At 35.9% G+C, this 21338-nt stretch overlaps 1 protein-coding gene across 49 annotated transcripts in view; it reads right to left on the bottom strand.

Annotated features, from left to right (window-relative positions):
• mical3a (microtubule associated monooxygenase, calponin and LIM domain containing 3a) overlaps positions 1-17620 on the bottom strand; it is a 153664-nt gene extending 136044 nt beyond the window's left edge. For 46 of the 49 annotated variants that reach the window (XM_087291810.1, XM_087291821.1, XM_087291824.1 and 43 more), the window contains exon 1: positions 3634-3829. The gene's annotated coding sequence lies outside the window, so the exon portion shown is untranslated. Of the gene's footprint in view, positions 1-3633; positions 3830-17517 lie in introns of those variants that run through there. The other 3 variants (XM_087291780.1, XM_087291788.1, XM_087291815.1) reach the window with 1 other exon arrangement.
• Between the last annotated feature and the right edge of the window lie 3718 nt (positions 17621-21338).

The following is a 21338-nucleotide window of genomic DNA, read 5'->3' as shown; positions in this document are numbered from 1 at the left end:
TAATTTCAAGCAGGCTTAATTAAATAAGCTACTGCCAGAGCAGCTGCAGCGGCTGTTCTTTCCATTAGTGATTCAAGAAACCCCTGTCAATCTCAAGACAACCTGACCATCTTACCATCACACCCACATGCATATAGCATTTACAACAATATATCAGACAACAAGGGCGACGCGGTGGCGCAGCGGGTAGCGATGTCGCCTCACAGCAAGAAGGTTGCTGGTTTGAGCCTCGGCTGGGTCAGTTGGCGTTTCTGCGTGGAGTTTGCATGTTCTCCCAGTGTTTGCATGAGTTTCCTCTGGGTGCTCCGGTTTCCCCCACAAGTCCAAAGACATGTGGTATAGGTGAATAGGGTAAGCTAAAATTGTCTGTAGTGTATGAGTGTGAGTGAGTTTGTATGGATGTTTCCCAGTGATGGGTTGCAGCTGAAAGGTAAAACCGCTGCGTAAAACATGTGCTGGATAATTTGGCGGTTCATTCCACTGTGGCGAACCCAGATTAATAAAGGGACTGAGCAAAAAAAAAAAATGAATAAATGAATGAATGAATGAATGAATGAATGAATGAATAAATAAATAAAACATCTTACACATATCTTAGGATCCGTATAGCAGAATGTTTTGACTGTTTTAAACCCTTGACTTTCCAAATGTCAAGGTTTGGAAATACCTTGAAAACGGTAAAAATCATCCCATGCCGAAGATGGACTTGGGTGATTTTGTAAGGGTGTGAATAATGTATAAAATAATAATAAACAAATTGCAAGCAGGAGAAATTACAATAGAGCAATGAAAAAAGCCAAATAAACAATGCTTCATGATTTTCCATAGAGTTAAAAAGGTATTCAGGTTCAAAAACTAAATAATGAAATGTAGAATAACTTTGTGTGGTCTTCATTGTATTAATTCAGTAAAATTACTCTTCATTAAAGTTACAAATGTACTTTTTTTTCTGCGCCTGAATGCTTTAAACTCTTTTGAAATGCCTTAAAAAGATGCAAATAATCAAGTTTCGCTCTGTTATTTTTACACTTTGCAATGACTCCACAAATCTCATGTATTCTCAACTGTCATGCTGATCAGCTAAAATTCCAAGTTCTCAACATTTCATATCGTGTGATGTGACTACTGCAGACACACACATTGTGATATCAATGCTAAACCAATATCTTGTGCAGCCCTACACTCAGCAGAACATAGCTTTTGCTAAGATGACAGTAACAAATTGATCATTTAGGGGATTAAAGCATGTTTTAAAATGCAGATTAAAGTTTATAATGTGTGATTAGCCATTTCATAACAAAATATTTCTTAAAAGATGTACATATGCTTGCTTTTTATGAACAATTTCAAATGAACAGAAATCCAATACAAGCAGAATGTACTTGCTCCCAAGCTTTTCCATGGCACTTCCCTTACAACGTGGCTAAACCAGAGCATATTTTGAAAATCCAAAATGTTGTCAATAAATCCCTGCAGCGCCTCTTCCTAAACAATAAAGCCAAAAGTTGCAGACATCTCCTTTTAAGGCCAACTCAGCGCCCATGGCATAAAGCTTTTCACTGCCTGCCAGTTTGCTCTTAAATGCATCACTCTGAGTCTGAACCTCTAAAAAGGTAAACTACGGAGTCTACTTACTGGTAAATGTTACTTCACTTTTGTTTAACAGGTCACGGTCGAGTAGATCTGCAGAGTGCTTTCAAGTCTGGTTCCCAGGTCAAAAAAACAAACACTTTCTCTCCCACTGATGACTGCTGTTAGAAAGTCAAACATCTAATCTGATCTAAGCCTGGCGAACATGCCAAAATAATCAGCTGGGTTTGAGCTGAGTCAGCAATAGAGACTTTCTCTAGTTTTTTGCTGAAAAGAAACGGACAGTTTAAAAAAATAAGTAAATATATATATATATATATATATATATATATATATATATATATATATATATATATATATATATATATATATATATATATATTTTTTTTTTTTTTTTTTTTTATTACAGTAAGTCAAAACAATATCAGTCACTTTGTGACATTATAACATCAGACAATCCATGTTAAAGCACTAATTAGGAAGAAAAAAAACTCTAAGCCTATACTAATGCATGTAACAGCATGACTGCAATGCATCAGAGTTAAGCATCAAGATCAGATCAATAAAAGCCATTAGTGCCACACAGAACCAAGGTCTTCATGGGGTGGGAAAAAAGCTTTTGCACAAATTGGAAATGTAGGTCAGGAAGACAGAGGTCAGACTTTAGCAACTCAGTCAAAGTCAAGTTTACATTATCTTAATGTTGGTCTTGGGCAAACACCACAGCAAATGATGCAATGGTGACCTTAACTAATGACTTAGTTCAGCGAGGACAACACATGTTTCTCCCCTAAAACACCAGAGGAATTCTGTATGGAATGCATCTAAATAAACAAGCATCACTCACTATATCATATTTCATATTTTGTGCACAAGCAGTAAAGCAGCTTGTGCTGCTTTTGTGTATCTTTTGACTGACTACAGACGGAAATAAATTTGCTCACAGAAAAATGAAAATCCACACTATGTCGAGAATAGTTTATTCTGTGAACCAAAACATATTTGAAAAAACGACAATCTCAAGTCACCATTTGATTTCATTGAACGGAAAACGTGCAACGGGACTGTATGGGGACTCGAGTTGCCATTCAATCTTTGATGTGTTATACAAAAAAAAATAAAGTACAGCAGTTTAGCAAAACTTTGAGAGCAAGTAAATTAAAACTCGTTGGTTTACAGGGAAACTGTTCTATCAATAGGAAAGTCTTCATATAATGTAAACAAACGTCGTCTTGGTTCACTGAAATCAGCCCACATGACGGATCGCACGAGTCATTTCACATTTTGTTATGAAATTAAATACTTAAAATTTAACAGTATAAGATAGTAATCGTATCTTAATATTGGTCAGTGTGTCAACAGATTTAACCATTTATCTCAGTAACTTAAGAGAGTTTGATAAAGTAAACCATATCCGTGTCAGCATTAGAGATGTTCTTTTAGGTCGGATCTCCACAATCGATTCACTGTGGAAGCGGAATGAATTGGACCGAGCGGTCGTTCAGTAAACAACACTTGATACAAAGGAACGAAAACGATTTCTTTCAAACGTCTGATATGAAAATAACCGACAATGACTGAGCTGATATTAAGAAACAGTTTATAAAACTGAGGATATGACAGACAGGAAGAAAAACAAATTAACTTTACGTTAACTTACTTTAAAAACTGAATCGCAGAAATATTCTCCTTGTGGTAACATATTTATGACAATCATTGTAACAGCACTGAAAAGAAAAGAGCTGCTATAGTTGAATAGATTTCAAACATGCTACATCTGTAGTTTAGGACTGTATTTAAATGCAAATATAAAAATATATTTAGGTTTTAACTACTTTGCTATTCTTAGGTGAAACATGGCTACTGTGATCTAAACTGAGACACATTAGAGCGAACATTTAAAATAATAAAACAATAAAAAATAACAAGTTAAACAATGAATCTTTTTGACACGACTCAAAAGAACCGGTTCGCTGAAATGAACTTCCCTCCTCCAGTCAGCAAAGTATCCGATTCTGAACAATCACCGCAGTCGGTGCTTACCTTTATTTCATGGATCCTATAAAAAGAAAGGACGCGTTTTTTCTCCGTGCACTTCCACAAAACCACTTTTAAATCGACAACATGATATATTATTCCACGTGTCCGTCCTGGTGTCGTTCCCAAAATGCCAAACCAGCGCCGAACATTTTAACCGAAAATAAGCGTGTTCCAGTTCAGCCCGCCTGTGAGAGTCCGTTCATACTGCAGCAGCAGAAAGGCGCTAATGCCAGAGAGACGGACGAGCCCACCCTACGGAGCAGAACAGGGGGAGGAAAACAAATCCAACGAGAATATTTATCTTGCGTGTAAACAATCCCGTTTAAAATGGTATTAAAGTGCAAGTCGATGAAGATTTATGTCCAGTTTATGTTCAATGTATTTCTGTGTATTTCGCTGAAAGTATAAAGCGGTTAAGAAAGAGAACCCTGCTTTGTACACTCCCTCTACTTTTGGCAGCAATAGGCGGTGCATTTCTACGGTTTAATCCTATTGGATTGCTCAAATTGACGTCACCAGGCAAGGTCGTTCATGATTTGGGACTCCTCTTTTTATTCATAATCTTAAGGGTTTGATTATGAACTTGTTTTTTTATAACTTTTTATTCCTGTCTATATTTAAATCTAAAGGGTGTGATTATGAAATAGTTTAAAATAACATGTCATTCTAATCTAAAGGGTATGATGCTCAATTTGTTTTTAATAACTTTTTATTCCTGTCTATTTAAATCTAAAGAGTGTGGTTATGAAATAGTTTTAAATAACATGTTACTCTAATCTAAAGAGTATGATTTGAATATGAACTTGTTTAAATAATATAGTTTTCCTGATCTCTTTTTCACCAAGGTCCACGTCAGAAAAAATTTGTCTTTCCAAGTACCACCATAATGACTGGTATTGAAATACATAGTAGGCGTAATTAAGCGGCTACAGCTCTGCACAGTTCACAAACGTGCCAGATTAATTCTTATTATTATAAATATTTATTATTGTCAGGCACTTTAAACATAATAAATATTATATATATTAAAAATCCTGCATGTCTTGAGGTAGTTCATTACGATGCGATTTACCTTCTATGTATGATTTGATTGGACGGGAAGCACAGGACTGATTTCTCTAATCCCCATGGACAAGAAAAATAAATTAGTGACTGCAGGTTGAAGGACAGTAATGGAGTAAAAGTACCAATACAGCACTAAAAATGTACTCGAGGGAAAGTAAAAGTACACATTTTCTAAATGACTTAGTAAATTACAGTTCCTAAGAAAAACTACTCAATTGAGTATTTGTAATTTGTTACTGTACACCACTGATTAACATATATGAGATTTTTGGAAATCACCTAGCGAACAATAAACAAATTAAAATCTAGAGAAAAACGTTAAGTTGCTGTGGTTATATTTTTCACACAAATTTTTTTTTTATTAAATATCTTTGCTATCATTACAACATTTCACATAATTTAAAAACAGTAAACATTACGAAAAGGAAAGTCTGGTGTGTGTATGTGTGTGTGTGTGTGTGTGTGTGTGTGTGTGTGTGTGTGTGTGTGTGTGGTCCTCGTATTCAAAAGCAGTGTAATGTTTGTGTAAGTGCTATTGATGTCAAGTGCTATTGAAGTTACGCATGAGAACTTTAAAGATCAGACTTCAAAGATGTGCATTGAAATGGAAATTTACGGAAGCAAACAGATAAAGTATCACACAAAAAATTGGTATATTTCCTAATCTGAAAGAAGGCACTTAATAGAGGACAAATAGTTCAAAATCTCTAAACTGCCAAGACTTCTTTTTCCTCTAAATTGACTATTTAATCAATATATTTCTCAGTTTTTACTTCCAAATTCAGATTTAATTTGAATCGTAGGTCTGAAGCGACACCGTGGCTCAGTAGTTAGCACTGTCACCTCACAGCAAGAAGGTCGCTAGTTCGAGTCCCGGTTGGGCCAGTTGGCATTTCTGTGTGGAGCCTGCATGTTCTCCGATTTACGTGGGTTTCCTCCAGATGCTCCAGTTTTCCCCACAGTCCGGTTTCCCCCACAGTCCAAAGACATGTGCTATAGATGAACTGAATAAACTAAATTGGCTGTAGTGTATGAGTGAATGATAGTGTCTGGGTGTTTCCCAGTACTTGGTTGCAGTTGGAAGGGCATTTACTGTTTAAAACATATGTTGAATAAGTTGTTGGTTCATTCCACTGAGGCATCCCCATATTAATAAAGGGACTAAGCTGAAGGAAAATGAATGAATGATTTTAATAGGTCAGGCTGTTACCTTTAGCAGAAAATATCAAAGCATACAACTAATGGAATTATTGTCTCGCAAAAGAAAATACTCCTAAACAGACCCGATTATCTTCAGCTTATAGTATTGACTGGCTGCCCACAGACATTTGCTGATTTCCTTGAATTGATGTAAACCTTTTGTAGGAGATCTCTATAACATTTGGAGCATTTAAAAGTAGCATAATAGGGCCACTTTAATGTGCCATCCAGCAGAGCTCTGTCTGGACAGGGAGCAGCCAGTGTCGTCTGTGGCCATTTAAACAGCAGTGGTTGAGTACACTAAACCACTGTGACCTCTGTGATTGTACCCAGTCTGACAGAGTTATAAATGCAAGCTGGTGGAGAAAATTCAGTGGCCCTTCATTCAAACAGTGTGGGAAAATGAAAAGAAAAAGGCTTGGTTCCTTGATCATTTGGTATGGTTTTTCTAAACCAAATATGGCCCAGAAAAGGCGAGGACATCTTATAAAAGCTGTATTTATTTTTCTGACAGACGTAAAGCGAGTTAGTTTCATTGTGTTGACAGGCTCCAAGCAAAGATGTGGAGCTCACAAAAAAATAATAAACATTACTGCAGGACTTCTTTCACAGAGCCAAAAAAAAAAAAACAAGTCTGATGACTTTAGAAGACTGTTGAGAAATAAGGATGCAAGCAAAGTCGAGAAGTCACACAACATAATAAGTCGTTAATATTAGGTTAGATTTAGGTCATGACGTCAGGTGACCAAAATTAAATGTCTAGCCAGCATCAAAGGACAACGTTATTTTGATGTCCAATAACGGCATCAAATGACGTTGATATTTGGTTGATTTTAGGTTGTGTTAGAAAGTGACCATGGTGGTAACGTCCACACAATGTCAAGGTGTAGCAAGATTAGATGTTTAAATTTGTTTGATTTTAGGTTGGACAATAGACATTGATGTTGGCCTGACATTGGGTTGTGACATCAACCTGATTTTACTTTCCAAACAAAAATCCAATGCCTTCAGGACGTTGGGGTACAACATCAATTTGATGTCATGTTGAAGGCCTGTGCTCACGTATCTCAACAAGATACACAGCTTTTTGTAAAATGGAGAGTACAGTACCGATGTTGTGTTGAGTTCAGTTGTTTTCCTCAGTTTTGCAATCACTCTATACAAACTGTATTTGCATACAAAGCGCGGCCGCATTTGAGAGAATGGTGGAATGAGCACATGTCCGTGCTCTATATACGAATACAGTTTGTGTAGCCTGAACAAAAAGTAGATTAACCTACACAGATTAATAATTCACCTTAAGAATAACAACGTGAGATAGCAAAATCAACATCATAAGTTTTTATTTCACAAACTACAAAGTACTGTAACGTATAAACTAGAAGTTGCTGAGTCTTTTATTTCAGTATGCTGATTTACTTCCAACTGAAATGGAATATTGAGTAAGGGCTTTCTTTATGCGCATTATTCACTCATAGCAAACTAACGGTAAGAGGAGCGTGGTTAAGAATATTGTGGCTGAAGCCGTCAAACTGACATCATTAAAGAAGAACCGCCACTCCAAACACAGAAGCAAATGCTCAGACTTTGATCGAAGATTACCAAAACAATTTTTTTTTTTTTTCCGGCAGCTAGCTAAATAAAAACCTTGTAAATTTTGATGTCACATTGACTTTAAGTATCAATTGATACTATTAAAGTGAACATATTCCAGTGAAGTGCTTTAAATTGCGCATTTTCATTCCATGTTTGACAAAATCTTAGAGATTTGTTGAGTGGTTGAGATCAAGCTAACAGATATCCTTAAAACTAACAAATTGAAATTATCTCCATTTATTTATTTTAATTTCACAAGACCTTTACATTACCTGCCAATTATTTATTAATTAACCGTGTTTATTTATAGAATGTATGACCTTATTCTACATTCCAAATCCTACCCGGCACCAAAACCCAACTACTAACTATTATTCATTCATTAATAATAATGAATAATTATTAAATAATAATTATTCATTAATAAAAAACACCCATACACTCTCACATTTACAAACACACTCATACATTACAGCCAATTTAGTTCATCCATTTCAACTCTATGGACTGTGGGGGAAACCGGAGCACGTGGAGGAAACCCACGCCAACACGGGGAGAACATGCAAACTGGCCCAGGCGGGACTCCACACTGGACCAAGTCTGGCTTCCAGACAAGGGTTAAACTTAGACCATGGGCATGCTTTTTCGTGAAGCGACCAAATTTTTTTCTTTACTCCAATTTTTTTATGTTTTTTAAAATGTGAGTCAAGACAGGCCAAACTTACATGGCCCACATATAATTTTTTAACATCTGGGCCAAATACTACATTTTACATCTGGCCCAAATCTTGTGTGCCACCTTAAAGACGGTGCCACCTCTGCCAAACCAGACCATGTTTGGCCCACATGCTGTATGCCAGTGCCGGATGAATGCCTCCCAGGTAGCAGAAAATTCATTGCTTTATTTAAAAAATCATGGCTTTATCAATTTCATTGCAGTTGTTACACACCAACATATCTGGCCCAGTTCAGGCTCGGTTAACTTGACTTCCAGACTTGGTCCAGATATGGTCCATGTTTGGTCCTTGGTCCAGTCATGTACTGTAATTTACTGCAGCATGTAGGCCAAATAAAAGCTAATTGTGTGAGCCAGAGATATTTTGCTACCTGGGTGCAGTGTGGCATGACAGTGCTAACCACGGAGCTGTGCCATCTTTGCTAACTGTTACAGTTTTTTTCAGTTGCTTTGGTCCATTTCTCAGATCAGAATTGAAATTCTCAAAACTCCCTGTTCAATCTGCAGATCATTGTGTCACTTGTGCACATCAGATAATCAGTTTCTCTTTCCTTTGAACAAGTTGCGAATGCTTTTGTACCTCCATGCAAATGATTATGTGCAATTCTCCGCTGTTTCTTACATTATCAATTGCTTCTGTCATGTTGATCAAAATGGATTTTTAATGGTCTCTGTCTCAATAGTCTCACTGCCGCATTTAGGCTTTAGTTCATAGCATAAGTCTTTACATACAAAATGGCTGAAAAAGCTGTCATATTATTGTGTCATAATGAATTTTTCTATACCTTTCCAATAGGCTTTTTTATCTAAATCTGTCCTGAATTGGTACATTTCTCACAGGTGAATCTTGACTTTGTCTAATGAAGGTGCATCTGAAAGGAGATTGTCCTATGCTCACATTTCTACTTTTGTTTTGTTCTTTCTTTGTGCAATGCAGTGCTGTATTTTCCTTTCTGTATCACAATGACATGATATAGCAGCAAATTACAATACAAACAGCAACAACAACAACAACAACAACAAAAAATTGTTTACATCAGAACACCCCATCCAGAGTACACTGTTATATTGACAACATGAGTTGACTGTCTTATCTGACACAAGGACTTTTAATTCTGATGACACTGACACTTTCATTGACAAAGAAATGTAGTTTTTAGAGATGAACTAAGGATTCTGTGCAAGAGATGGCTTTTGCAGGTGTCTCTATTTGTACACATTGTTTTGAGAAATGCACTTACTGTTTTGCAAATTTTAATTATATTCTGAGAAAAGTACCAAAGCTGAGAAAAACTGTAATAAGCAGCAAACCATAACTTCATAGAACTAAAAGTTAGTTAATAGTTTGCTAAAAGATTCAAGAGTCAAAGTGTTTATTGTCAATCTACAATGAAATTCTTACTTTGCTGTTCACACTGAATTCCAATAAAGTTTGATGTATATTATAAATATAAAATACTTATTTAGGGCGAGGCAGTGGCACAGTAGGTACTGCTGTAGTGCTGTCGCTGGTTCAATCCTTTGCCCAGTTGGCATTTCTGTGTGGAGTTTGCATGTTCTCCCTGCCTTCGCGTGGGTTTCCTCCGGGTGCTCCGGTTTCCCCCACAGTCCAAAGACATGTGGTACAGGTGAATTGGACAGGCTAAATTGTCCGTAGTGTATGAGTGTGTGTGTGAATGTGTGTGTGGATGTTTCCCAGAGATGGGTTGCGGCTGGAAGGGCATCCTCTGCGTAAAAACTGGCTGGATAAGTTGTCGGTTCATTCCGCTGTGGCAACCCCGGACTAAGCCGACAAGAAAATGAATGAATGAAAAATACTTATTTAAAAAAACAGGCATGTAATAAGGTAAAAGTATAAACTCTGAATTAAACAATATATAAAGAAGGTTTCTGCGTAAATGTTTAAAAAAAAAAAAGGAGATGTACCTTAAAAATGTTTGACCTAAAACTCTTATGTATTAAGTTGAAGGAGGTGAATGATTATTATACTCATGAACATGATGTTTAGAGAAACACACTATAGCAGTGTAAAAATATCCACTTATCTGCTGACATAAAACCGTTTGAGGTGTTTGTGGTCATGTAATGTACCTTTCAATGGAAAGCACTGTTCTCTCTTTGAGTGTTGGGTATTTATAATACTATCAGCTCCACTGTAACACTCTCTGAACACCCACTTGATGACCCGCGAGTAAAGGACATTAAAGTGAAGGGCGTAACTTTTTATATAATGTTTATTTTAAAATACTTCTATCCGCCATTATGGATTAAAATATTCACTCTGTTTATGAAAATCTGTGCCATGTTGTGTTGGATCTTATACCAGAACTGTAACAAAGCATGTATATATATATATATATGGTATACTCCCCGAGGGTATGAGCCATATTATGATTTTCTTTGACTTTTTTATTAAACGCGGTGCAGATGGTTTTAGTTTATCTCTCTGTGTTTAGCATGAACATCAACCGCAGTTTGAGTCTGCTTGTGTGTTTTGCCACAGTAAATCTGACGGCCATCAACACAAGCTGTTTCGAGAATGTTTCTTCACTTCTTAAATGAAGATATATGAGTGCATGCACAAAATCGAGCAAATCAAAAGAGATAGTTAAAATGGCCTTCATTCACGACTGCTTAAATATATGTTCAAAAGTTTATTTTAACTTTTAGACAGCAAGAATGTATTAAATTGATCGAAAGTGACTGGAAGTATGTTTTAAAAATGTAATAAATATAAAAGCAAACACTCTTGAGGACCAGATTAGAATATTAATCATTCATTGATTTCCTTTTTGGCTTAGTCTCTTTATTAATCTGGGGTTGCCACAGCGGAATGAACCACCAACTTATCCAGCATATATTTTACACAGCAGATGCACTTCCAGCTGCAACCCATCACTGGAAACACCCATTTACTTCCACTCACACACATACACTACGGACAATTACGGACAAAAAGAGTGAAGTGCAGGACATTTCCAATAATACTGAAAATAAGTGCCAACTGTCCTCTGTGAGCATAAATTACAACCTGGGGAAAGTGATAATAACTCATTTCTAATAACTGATTTATTTTATCTTTGCCATGATGCCAGTAAATAACATTTGACTAGATATTTTCAATACACTTCTAAACAGCTTAAAGTGACATTTAAAGGCCTAACTTGGTTAATTAGGTTAACTAGGCAGGTTAGGGTAATTAGGCAAGTTATTGTATAACAATGGTTTGTTCTGTATCGAAAAAATTTATAGCTCAAAGGGGCTAATAATTTTTACATTAAAATGGGTTTCAAAAAATTAAAAATTGATTTTATTCTAGCCGAAATAAAACAAACAAGACTTTCTCCAGAAGAAAAAATATTATCAGACATACTGTGAGAATTTCCTTGCTCTGTTAAACATAATTTGAGAAATATTTAAAAAAGGAAAACAAATTCAAAGGGGGGCTAATAATTCTGACTTTAACTGTATATATGTATGTATATAATATATGTACATTATACAAAAGAAATTGAAAAAAGAAAATATAGAAAGTTTTTTTTTTGTTTTTTGATAATTACATTGTTTTTACATAAGATTGTTTTGTTAATTTTCTATATTTAATTAGATTTTTAAAAATTGCATTGTTGAATATCATTTAGCGTGTAATATTATCATTAAATTATTGTAAAAATGTTTTCTTATAACAAATATAAATAAACAGGACATTCTAATGACAGCTATATTACACTTAAAACATCCTGTTCACCTTATCCATAAAAAAATTGTGTAACCACAATTTCTACAATTTATTATCCCTGTTCACAAATCTCAAGCCCTACACTTTCAAATTCAATTACATACTAACAGTTTCCAGCTCCATGGTTATAAATTTACAATCCCACTTATGTTGTCACAACTAAATTTAGGCATTTCCCCTTTCCCGCATTGATTTACAGATTGCTCCCCTATCCGGCCCAGATAGCAGGTTTCACAGCTTAACTAATGTGAAGAGAGCATTCTTCAGAGGTGAAGTCATTTGGAAAGATTCAATTTCCACACTATGACTCTCATCTTAAACACATTACAGTACTGGCTTTCAAAAGACTTAACTATGTATCATAATTGCTTATACAAACTTGGGTGTTGCTACTGTGTGTGGTTATTAGGATGTTCTATGCAATTGTTTAGATTATGTTACACAATGGACCAGTTCATATGAATCTGCAAAAATGACAACCAATTCTATAATATACGCATCCCAGGATAATAGTTGGTGATGTCACTTTGCTAAATAAAAAATCTCGCCAGCACACATACAGTAGGTAAATTTTAAAAGGGATACAGCTGCGAAAAGTTAATAAAGTATATTTATATTCTGACAATAATGCAATTACTGTACAACAATATTTACTGTTTTTACATTACAGTGAGGGGTAGGATTATGGTTGGGGAAGGCATTAATAAAATTGATTAATAAAAATAAATTTTACAAAATTTTTCACAGAAATAGCAAAAAATGACCACAGATTCTGTCTGATCCTTTATTCATATGTGAGTTTCTCAAGTGGAAATAGCGTACATACCTGAGACAACCACATTTTAAAGGAGGGTACCTGAGGAGATGACCACAATAAAAGCATACATTTCTTTCCCAGATAAACTAAGATTAAAAACAAATGTTTGGTGTGGGAGTCCAACAAATTCTTTACCCCACCATAAAAGAAAAACCTTTTAAAGCGTATGCTGTGCTTACAAATATTTGAAATGTTAGATTTAAGGCTTAAAATTCAGTTTCAAAGATTAATAAAAGAAAGGAAAAAAAAATCTAAAAATAATTGAGTAACATTTTTGGATAAACTACTACTTTAGTTTAAAGGAAGAAGAAAAAAAATCAATACAACACTGTGGCAATGGTGTACTGAATACAATACGTGTTATACAATAAATAATGGTAAAATGCATTTTTTTTTACTTAGAAGTTTAGAAAAAAAAATCAGTAACAACAAAAGCAGCCATAAACATTCATTTAAAGGTGCTGTATGTAAGTTTTTGACTCTTCTATAGCCTAAAAATACCATAATATGTTTGCAGATATTTTTGGAAACATGCTAAGTGAGCATTCTTGTTTATTTGAAAAACAATGCTGAAGTCAGATATTCTGCTTTGAAAACGCAAGTTTATTCCGTGCCGTGATATTCGTGCCGGAATATCTGTCTTTGTTTTAGTTCTTTTAACCCGCCCAATGCCAGTTTGGCCAATTATATTTCAGCACCTTGGGTTGCCTTGGTGGAAAACCGTGTATTTCATTCATTCATTCATTCATTCATTCATTCATTCATTCATTCATTCATTCAGAAAAACTCTCAAAGCATGTGTCCGTGACCGAAATGCTACCTCCAGTGGACAGCCCTGAAATGAGACGCAGATTTAGAGTTCCACATGAGATTGTTAATTAGCAAATAATACAAACCTAAGTATTAAGTGAGCAGGTTACACTGTAACCCCGTGTCCTAACAACACGCTATGTGACAAGATATGCAGTGATAAGCAACTTGGCTTTTTGCACCAGATGAAACAAGACAGAAATTTCAGATGCACAGAATAGTGCACTTACTGCACTCCAACAAAATGATAAGTTGGTTGGTTAGAACAAAAACAATTCTACTATTCTCTTTACTTTCTATAAGCTTGAATTGAGTACTATACAGTATATATATATATATATATATATATATATATATATATATATATATATATATATATATATATATATATATATATATAAAAACTGAAGGTACAAGTCACATTTCTTTAATAGTTTTTACTCTATCTGAATAATTTGTGTCAGTGTTGTCTACTCATTTTTGCACACGTTCTTCTGATAAACATGACATGGCGCAGTAGTTAGAGCTGTCGCCTCACAGGAAGAAGATAGCTGATACGAGCCTCGGCTGGGTCAGGTGGCTTTTCTGTGTGGAGTTTGCATGTTCTCCCTGCGTTCATGTGGGTTGCCTCTGAGTGCTCCGGTTTCCCCAACAGTCCAAAGACATGCGGTACAGGTGAATTGGGTACTCTAAAATTGTCTGTGGTGTATGAGTGTTAATGAGTGTGTGTGGATGTTTCCCAGAGATGGGTTGTGGCTGTATGGGCATCCTCTGCGTAAAAACCTGCTGGATAAGTTGGTGGTTCATTCCGCTGTGGCGACCCCGGATTAATAAAGGGACTAAGCCGAAAAGAAAATGAGTGAATGAATTAATTATCAACCACACAAACAATGTGACAATATGTAATGTACTATCAGACTTTAAAAAAATCAGTCGGGTTTCTTTCCATTTAAAGATATTTACTGAATTTTCAAACAGCATAACAATAAACTCGAAAAAATTGTGTCTCTCTCTATCTTTCTTTCACTTTTCTATTTCGAAATATAACTTAAAGCAGTCCAATAAGGGCGGAGAAAACCATCACAAACAAAGGAGTAGGGGTTAAATCAGCAAATTTACACAACTAAACATATTATGTGTAAACTGTACATGAATTTGAGCACTATTAATACATTATTTTGAATCAAATTATGGCTCTTACATGTAATAAATGAGGTTGGCGGTTTGCTCAAATCCAAAACCCCAAGGATGAGTACCGGTGATGCCCTCATCAGCATAAATTAGGTCATCAATTGTGAGTCGAAGGCTAATTTAAGGGCTTTCAACCTAAAATCTAAATTACGCTCAAGCGAGTTACAGGCTTCTCAGACTAGACACATAATTCATCTGATGATTCGATGGCGCTCTACATCTGTTTGGTATTACTGCACAAAGAAAATAATTTATGAAAAAGAGTCCAAACACGGCATTCCACAAAGAAATGGCTTAATCTACAGTTCAGAGTGAAAGAAATGCCCGTGTTCCTGGAAAACAAAGAAGCCCGATTCAACTCAAGACAAAGACTCTGTCATTAATGATGAAAACAGATGCTACAAGATATATATACAGATGCAGTAGATCTCTTTTATGTGATTTAATGGGGAGGACGAAACAAAAGACTACTAATGTGAAGTCAATGAAACAGAGCTTTACTGAAGAAACATTATTGTGATCAATCATGTCAGGATTACATTGATAAAACAGCATTAGATAACATTTAGGTACTGTATCATATCCACGCCCAAACTAAAATCTGATGCTGTCTTCTTAGGATACATTTTCAGTTTTCAGTTAAGGACAAAATACAACATACAACATTTCAATAAAAATGGATTGCTACTGTTTATTAAAATTTATAACATATTAATTTTGGTGTACTAAATTTTGGACTGTGATTTGTGATCTCCTTTATATATTATGTATAATATTATTAATATTTAATCTATAATATATAATTAAGAGAGAGAGAGCTGTGAGAGGTGAACTCATTTATACTGAGCACTATATATATTGTATATGGTTATGCAAAAACCTGAATTCTTTGTTGACCAAAAATTTAACAATTTAATATTAAACATATTCATACATTGCTCAAAATGCATTATTTAAAATATTAAATGAAAATTTACTTTTGTTTTCAAGAATGTAAAAATAAATATTTGTGCAGACGATGTGCTGTCAATATTTAATAATTAGAGTATGTATTGATCAGGAAAACATTCAAGCATTGTTGTAATAATACTCTTTAAAAATAAAAATTTTAAAATTAAAAATGAAAAATGTTCTTTAAATTGTCTAAATATTCATTTAAAAAAAAGTTTCCTTCAAGAATATGGAAATTGTACCAGAAATGTGCATTTTTACTTGTGATTTTAAAATGTGACAAGGCCTGACTTAAGCTTATCGTCCTAAAAAAAATAAAAACAAGCATAAAATCATACAATTCAATGGCAGAATGCATCCTTGATGACTGTCAGCTTCTCCTCAGTTAACTGATATCACTTCCGAGTCATAGCCTTAAACGTGTATTGCACACAATTTATATTCAATTTAATGCAAATGTGACAGGACTGACATGGGGACAATAATAAAATAGTCTTTATTTGTAGAATTTATTTATAATTCCATGTTTTTAATCAATTGGTGTGAATGATAACCACTCAAACTTGCTATTTCTGAAGTTTTGGCTTTTTAAATGAGCTTTTTAGCACAACAAAACTATTAAAGCTATACTTGCAATTGAACTGAGGACAAGTACAATGACAGGGTTTGTACAGAGCCAAATAAAGCACATATTGCTTCACAGAACAACTCACAGAAGTCAATGTCCCACAATGTGTTGTAGAATGTCCCACATGTTGCTGAAAGGTTCTTTGAGGAGCCACATTCCTTTAATGCCACGAAATGCAAAGAAAGGTTTTTCAATGTTTGATTTTGAGTGTATACAAGATTATATTCATTCGGTGCATCTATATTTTATACATATAACATCCTATGTTTCATATATTCAAAAACTCTCCCATATTTTCTTTACACTGCAAAAAAATAAGTCAAGAAGCATTTTCAGACAAGCAAAATATATTGCTTCCATTTAAGAATGAATATAGCAAAATTTAGTGAGTTTTTCCTTAAAACAACCAAAATAGTCTGCCAGTGGGGTGAGCTAAATAATCATATTTTTCCTTTTGACATAAGATTACTTTTCTTACCCCATTGGCAGATTATTTTGTTTGTTTTAAAGAAAAACTCACTTAATTATAACGCATTATTTCTTAAAACAAAACAATTAGTTTTGCTTGTCTAGAAAATGCTTCTTGATTTAAGAATTTTTAGATATTTGGACTAGAAATAAGACTAAAAAAATCAAAGTAAGAAGAGCATTTTTATCAATGTCTTGTATCTAATTGACCATCAGCACTTGCAAAACTCTCCTACAGTCTCCTGACCCTTCATGCATCAAATGATTCAGAGCTCTCTGCAATATCCCAACACATACCTCTCTCTCCTCCACCATCACAAGGACATTCCACATAAGGATGTCGCACAGCAGAACAGGGTGACCCAGAATGACGCTCGTGCTCGACACAGAACTAAATAGAGCACACAAGGCCCAACACCTCCATCCCAACTGAAGCAAGACGGAAGCAATAATAAAAAACCCGCATGCATCCCAATGAGACTTCATCCCAGATTATAAAAAAAACACACAATCATAGGGATCCACCAATAATCTGTTTACATGTAGCATTTGCAGCATCTCTTATTCAAATTAATATGTAATGATGTCATCCGTCACAACAAAGCAGCCAGCAGGATGTCTCATATATATATTCCGCAGCACGCACGCGAATGCAGCACAAGAGTCAATGCAAAGAAGCCACTTACTGCGATTTCTGACAGCCGCTGGGAAGAGTGTGTGTTTATTTTGGGCTTTCTCTCCTCTCCTTTCTTTCTCTCTTCCTCCTCTTCACACAGCAGCGAGATACAGGCTGGACCAGTGCTGGTTGCCGTGGTTACTGGAAGGGGAATGTGTCACGTGACCAGGCAAAGCAGGCAGGCGGTGGCCCCTCCTCTCTGCACTGTCACCGCTTTACAAAGAAAAAATCCTCCCTGTGAACACAAACAATGGGGCGTCTTGAGGAGGTGGGTGTGGCCATGAATGGACAACTCAAAATTCCTTTTGATGTTTTGACAGGTTACTATAGAGTACACTGTACTATAAAAACATCCTGTGTGTCTGGGAACTTCAGGTTTGCTTGTTAGTCTTACAGGCTGCGTTTACACTAGTGTGTTTTTGTTTTAAAGCAGTGTTTAAGAATGAAATCGATCTGTCTATACTTGCATTTTCAGGCAAAGCAAGGTAAGTATATATATAAAGCACAATTCAGCACAATATATCGTGTCAGTATCGATAACGCGATGCGATCATTCGCAATAGTCACATTGGATAATATGCAATGTTGAGTTTGTACTATAAGGCCGCATTCACGCTGTTCAAGTGACTCAATTCTGATTTTTCTCTACCGTGTGGCCAGGCCCGGATTGGCTAATCGGGAGGACCAGGAGAATTCCAGGTGGGCCGGTCCGTTTTTTGGCCGCGAGGGCCGGTGTCCCTAGCTGCTTGCACTCTCAGCAGTCGCACTTTTTTCATCTATTTATTTATTTGACCATAGTCTCACTCTTTTTATTCATTATTTTGCTGCATTTCAACGCTTTTTATTTATTTTCTCGCAGCTCCGTGAGCAAAATGCCGCCTGCAGGTTATTGATGACGTAACTATTATTCGACCCCAAACAACGGCACCTTAGTGAATATAAGAATTCGAATAATTAATATTATTGAATATTACACCTGCTCAATAAAAATTAGATGATTCACAACATTAATAAATCTGACATAAATTGATCAGAAATCCAGAGAGGGGAGAAAAAGATTAAGGCATTAATAGACATTAGCCCCTTTCACACATACAGACCTTTCCGGAAAATTACCGGCAATTTTCCGGAAAGGTTGTATGTGTGAACAGGCCCTTTTTGAAAATACCGGTAAATTCGTTCTGGCTATTTTCCGGAAAGAGAAGTTGTAACATTACCGGTAATTTGCCGGAATGCTGCGCTGTGTGAATGCAGAAGGAAGATTGCCGTAATAACAAGCCTATGAATATTTTTTCCAGACACCTTTAGCTGCTAGATGTTAGTCAGATAATGTTTCTATGTTCCTTCTTAATGCTGTGTAAATAATTATCGATAAAATGTTCATGATAATCCGTTGTTTGTTTACCTTCAAGCTTTGCGTGTGCCCGTGAGCGCCCATAGCGCCAGCACACACACATATCATGAACATCTCGACATGCGAAAGTGTTACCCTATGTTTTCATTAGAGTTGTACTCAATACTGATCCATCCGAAGAGTTTGTAATGTAGTCAAATGTTTACAAACACAAGCGCAGCCGTTTAGAGGTCATTTCTGGTTAATGATGTCAGAATTTAACGGCATTTTGCGATGGGTGTGTGAATGCTCTTTTCCGGAAAAATTCCGTAACGTCCTCGCCTGTGTGAACAGCGCTTTTTTGAATTTACCGGTAAAGTAGTTCCAGAAATGTTCCGGATATTTACCGGTATCGCTGTGTGAAAGGGGCTAATATCTTACAATAGTGCCATTGTGGTCCAGTGGTCAGCATGTTGCGTTACCATATCGCAGGACCCGAGTTCAATCCTTACCTATTTCATTTATTTTTATTTTTTCATTTGGGTTGTTGAACATTTAAACTTCTAAAGTAGCTGTTTTCTAGAAAAAGACGTGATCGTGTCATTAGAAATTGAATTGGAAATGACGTTATTTTTATATAATCAGTCATGAACTGAGGTGGGCCGGTCTAAGGCTTGAACCCCCAGGGCTGAAAAGGAATCTCACTCCGGCCCTGCGTGTGGCACAGATTGGATATGGCCTATGTAAGTGTAAGCTGGAAAAAATCACATGGATTCCGATTTACTCAAATCAGATTCAGGCCTTGTTCATATGTGGAAGTTTATCCGATATGAATCGGATTCTCGTGTCTGCAGTGTAAGCAGGTAGATCAGAGTCAGAGGGTCAGAGGGTGCTCGCTGCAGAGCCATTTGAGCAGAGCTGAGCTCCAGCGAGGGGGAGCATGAGCTCTCGCTCTGCCTCCTGTAAGCTGTTTTAATGCGTACACCAACCCCACCCCTAACCCTACCCCCAGTGACATCACTCGTAGAAGAAGTGCAAAAAAGGTGGAGCTCAAGCTCCCCCTCGCTGGAGCTCAGCTCGCCCAAATGGCTCTGCAGTGAGCACCACTTGTCATTAAAACCATATCGAATAATGTCAATTCTGACGCTTTCATTTCAGAACAGACTTCAGCAGAGAACCAAACCTTAAATCTCACACACGAGGACTTAAACAGCTTTTATAGTGTCATCTTGCACAGGTACTTAAGCATATAAACAAGAGCGAGAGAGCGCAATGTTGCCATGTAACCAATATAAACTAATATAAAACTAGTGCATACAATATGTGCATAAATCATGCCATGGACATTACATTCAGATGCCTAAAGGTTTTAAAAAGCCTATATATCAAAAGAAGATGGACAAATGAGAACCTTTCTGTCATAAACTAGAGTAAAACAGCTTGTCAAAAGCTGCGAACAGATTACATACAAGAATGGAGAAAAGAACACTCTTTAATTATCAGCTGTTAGTCAGCGCCCGCTCTTTTTTTTCCTGGTCCTTGCGCCTTTGTCGTGTGCTGTGTAAATGCAGACGATCAGATACGAGTTACTTTTAAAAGATGATGTAAGCAGGTCATCAAAAAAAATTAGATACAGTCACAAAATCGGAATTTACCATCAAGATCTGCAGTGTAAATGCAGCCTAATTATCATTTGCATGTGTTTTTGATGCCTGGAATTGTGTAATGATTTTAAAAGCATTCAGGTGAACCACAAATTGAACCATTTGTGACCTTAGCTATGGTTAATTTTATTAGTGTTTTTATTTTTATTATTTAATTATTGTACTTGAATGCTGTTAAACTCGGGAAACAATAAAACACTTTGGGTCCTATCATACATCCAGTACAATGAGGCGCAAGATGTGTTTGGCGCGATTTGTTGCTATTTTCAGACCAGCACAACCCTAATTTTGCGCCACATTGTTTAAATACCAAATCCATTTGTGCCACTTTGTGGACTTATAGGCTTGCCAGTCTGAAAAGGAGGTGTGTTAAGGCGCATTGCTGGCCCGATGCTATTGTGGAACTAAATTAGACTGAGCCATTTGAACAACTAAAAGCAAGTCTAAAGTGGGGCTTTTTCAGTTTATCCATGCCAATTTGCATTAGTATAATGTTATTATTTTAAGCTGTATTATTTATTATATGCATATTTATATTTGTTTTAATAAAAAAAAGTTTAGATTTGTCCACATGTAGCGTTTTGGACCATGTGGGGCATAAGAATAGGACGTGTATTTAGATATAACTCTATAGATAGATATTTTTTGACCATATTTTGTTATTATTGTTCATTTATTTGTTTGCTGTTAATTAGAACTGAATTTAGAAATAGTTTTGAAACAAATCTTTGTGCTTAATAAACTAAATTTAATATGTAGGCTAATGGATGTCTTCAGTAGTGTGCGTACAACTCCATTTCCTTGCCCATGAAAGTAAAGAGTAAGAGTATAAAG

The sequence above is a fragment of the Danio rerio genome, chromosome 18 (genome assembly GCF_052040795.2).
Source record: "Danio rerio strain M-AB ecotype USA chromosome 18, GRCz13ab, whole genome shotgun sequence".
NCBI classification, from domain to species: Eukaryota; Metazoa; Chordata; class Actinopteri; order Cypriniformes; family Danionidae; genus Danio; species Danio rerio.
This window is presented reverse-complemented; position numbering and strand designations above follow the sequence as displayed.